General features: G+C 33.8%; 1 protein-coding gene across 3 annotated transcripts in view; it reads right to left on the reverse strand.

The window, feature by feature from the left end:
- ZNF451 (zinc finger protein 451) overlaps positions 1-3,379 on the reverse strand; it is an 83,137-nt gene that overhangs the window by 77,627 nt on the left and 2,131 nt on the right. The gene's annotated exons all lie outside the window — the stretch shown is intronic.

Raw genomic sequence — 3,379 nt, forward strand, 5'->3', positions numbered from 1 at the left:
AAGCATGGATTTCATATCTAATTTTAGGTTCCTTTTCAGTATTCTTTACTACAGAAAAAAAAAAAAAAAAGAAAACACTTCCATGAAAATGAGCGTACGGAAGTAAAACATTTAGTGCTCCATTTATTTTACTAAGAATCAATAACATTTATTGAGCCCTGTACCATGCCTTGTGCAAAGCTTTTCACGTACATTATTTCACTTAATCTCCAAATTGCTTTGCAAGGTGAGATACTGAATTATTATTATTATCCCATTTAACAGATGGGAAAACTGAGTGAGTTACACTTGGTTCTCTAAACACAACTGGCTGTATAGTCACTATAATTGTGAGGTAGTTCAAAGCATAAATACTATTTTTAAACCAATGTTTATACCTAAGTTTCTGAAATAACACATTTTTTCTTCCTTCCTTAAGATAAAATGGACCTCTATTGCCCCATCTCTGAATACTTTGTAACAATGATAAAAAATAAATTACCAATTTCTCAAAAGAAGTTATGTTTATAATAAAAATATCAAGAAAAAATAATTTCTTGTAATATTTATAATTACTTATATCTTTAACAACTATAACTGCACACAGTCCTTTAATTACAAGGTATTACTTGCATTTGTTCTATCCATCAACTAGTAAACCATCATTTTCAACCCCCGTTGTACCACTAACAAAAATTAAAGGATTCTAAGCTGGGCACCTGTAGTTCCAGCTACTCAGGAGGCTGAGGTGGGAGGGTTGCTTAAACTCATGACTTTCAGACTGCAGTAAACTATGATCACACCACTGCACTCCAGCCTGGGCAAGAGTGAGACCCTGTCTCTAAAATAAAAATTAAATAAAAATAGAATTAAAAAATTAAAGGATGCTATGCCAAATACCACACAACACAGGGACAGAGGCACATGTAGAAGCATGGCAAAACAGTTTAGAAAAAGTTAAACTAATATTTTAAGTTTTGAAATATTTTTAATGAAATAAAAAGCTTTCATTCCTATTATCAGAAAACTAATTCTCTAAGCCAAAACACCAATCTCCTCCTAATTGGAAAGACATGTCAATACACCAAAATATGGTCTACTAAAAAATTAGTTTACTACAACCAAGTTTTCTCTAAAACAAAGGATATGGATTCGAGCATAAATCTAAAACCCTAAATAAGTCATCATGTTTTTCCCATATAGAGAAGTTAGGTACACAGCTTACTTGCCTGACAGGCAACATTTCAAACAGTTTCCAATTGTGCCTATTTTATAGTTCAAATTTAATCCAGCACTTAAGATCTACACCATCTGGCCCATAACTTCTTCTCCCACTTTAAAAGAGCAAACAAAAAAAATCTTTCAGAACCACACATAATCCTCTCTGCTTTCCCATTCTAATGCCTTTCCTTGTTTCTTCTACTCAAAATGTCCTTTTAAACATGTAAATACTACTACTTATTACTACTACTAACTACTACTACGATAAACTGCAAGTCTTATGTCCTTTTTTTAACATTACTATGTACTTTCTGTAAAATAACTTTCTAGTATCTCTAAGGACTATTTACATACTTCTCACCTCTTACCTGATCATTGACACTAAAATACTGATCCTTAAGGGTAGAATGTATAATCTTTGTAGCTCCAAGGAACTTAATTCATGGCTTTGCATATTATGAGCTTCACTATTTTTATTTATTGAACCAATCACATCCCCAGGACACCAAGCGAAATAATTCTATTTACTGCCTGACGCTCTTCTACTGCAGCTAAAGTATTAATACTCTACCTATGCAGTACTGAAGCTATTTAGGAAATTATATCCTGATTTCAGGATTTTGAAATTTCCAATAATTCTATACTATATCAATAATCTTAGCTGAAACCTGAATCTCTTGCATTGTTTTGTTATCAAAATTAGGATAGGTTCCCTCAGCAGTTTTTATACCTTTATATCTAGAATAGCTCTGTGAACTATCACATAATCAGCTATTAGTTTTTTAGAAGTAAATCAGATAAAATATCTGCAATTTCAAGGAAAGATATAAAAATAGTAGTTGAATAAAGGGTATCACTAAACAGAAATAAGAACAAAAGACCTAAATGAGAAGTTTTTGTTATGGCAGCATTATGTTTCCTGATTTAGGTGCTGTTTACACAGGTATGCAGGCTTTGCAAAAATTTATCCAACAAGTAGACTTATGAATTGTGTACTTTTATGTATATTTCAATAAAATTTAAATGAGAGGGTCCATTTTTGCACCTTCCCTCCATATCTATATCACTCCTTTCCTTCAGCATGTTGTGTTTAGTTCAGATTCTGTATTCTGCAAATCCCAGAATGACTGCTGTGCCACCAAGTGGATTACAAGTGGGAAAATTAGATTAGTAAGAGCTATGAAATCCAAACTGTAAAAATGAAGACAGCACTCATTTTTTATCTGAAGAACTCAAACTTTTTCATCTTTACTGAATAAGCATTGCTGACTGGAGGAGTCACATATAAGACAGGATTCCAAGAGAAGCAAAGATTCTGTCTCTGAATATTACTTTGAAATATAATTAAGCTATTGTTATTTAAGTGGTGCCACTTAAATGTAAAGGGAAAATTTTTAATAGGCTTCTTCTAGTATTGTAATTGCACTTAAAACATATAATTCACTTCTCCATGTGGAGCTGTCAAACCTTTGAATCTTTATTTGGGAACAAGAGTAAGAAGCTGCATCAGCTGCATCATGTTGGATACTCAATGACTGTACATTCTTTATTCCTGATGCAAAGACAGACGTGATCCTCTACATTCAAAATAAAATTTAAAATAAAAAACTCCTTTAAACCAAGGCTGAACTCAAGCCTACATTAACAAGTCACAAGCTACACTGTAATTCGTTACATAAATTATATTTTAAATCTTAGAGATTCTACTTGTGTTTCTCAAAGGGCCATAGTTCATAAAGAAGTATGTCATTCCTTGTATTATTTCTACTAAACACTATGAGATAAACACACTGTTCACAAATATGCCAAGGTTCAGGAAGAACCTGAAATATTTGTCCTAAAGAGCCATGCAATCTTGTTATAAAACATACTTCAGCCCACGGTGAAGGAAAGGGCAGGATACAATTCATCCCCATCCTCTACCTAAAATCCGTAGAAGTTCAAAATAAGAAGGAATACAATATACACTGGTAAAGGGAAAGAAATTCAAGAAAACAATCTCGGCCGGGTGCGGTGGCTCAAGCCTGTAATCCCAGCACTTTGGGAGGCCGAGGCGGGTGGATCACGAGGTCAAGAGATCGAGACCATCTTGGTCACCATGGTGAAACCCCGTCTCTACTAAAAATACAAAAATTAGCTGGGCACGGTGGCTCACGCCTGTAGTCCCAGCACTTTGAGA

Source organism: Cebus imitator, unplaced genomic scaffold, assembly GCF_001604975.1.
Source record: "Cebus imitator isolate Cc_AM_T3 unplaced genomic scaffold, Cebus_imitator-1.0 Scaffold460, whole genome shotgun sequence".
Classification (NCBI taxonomy): domain Eukaryota; kingdom Metazoa; phylum Chordata; class Mammalia; order Primates; family Cebidae; genus Cebus; species Cebus imitator.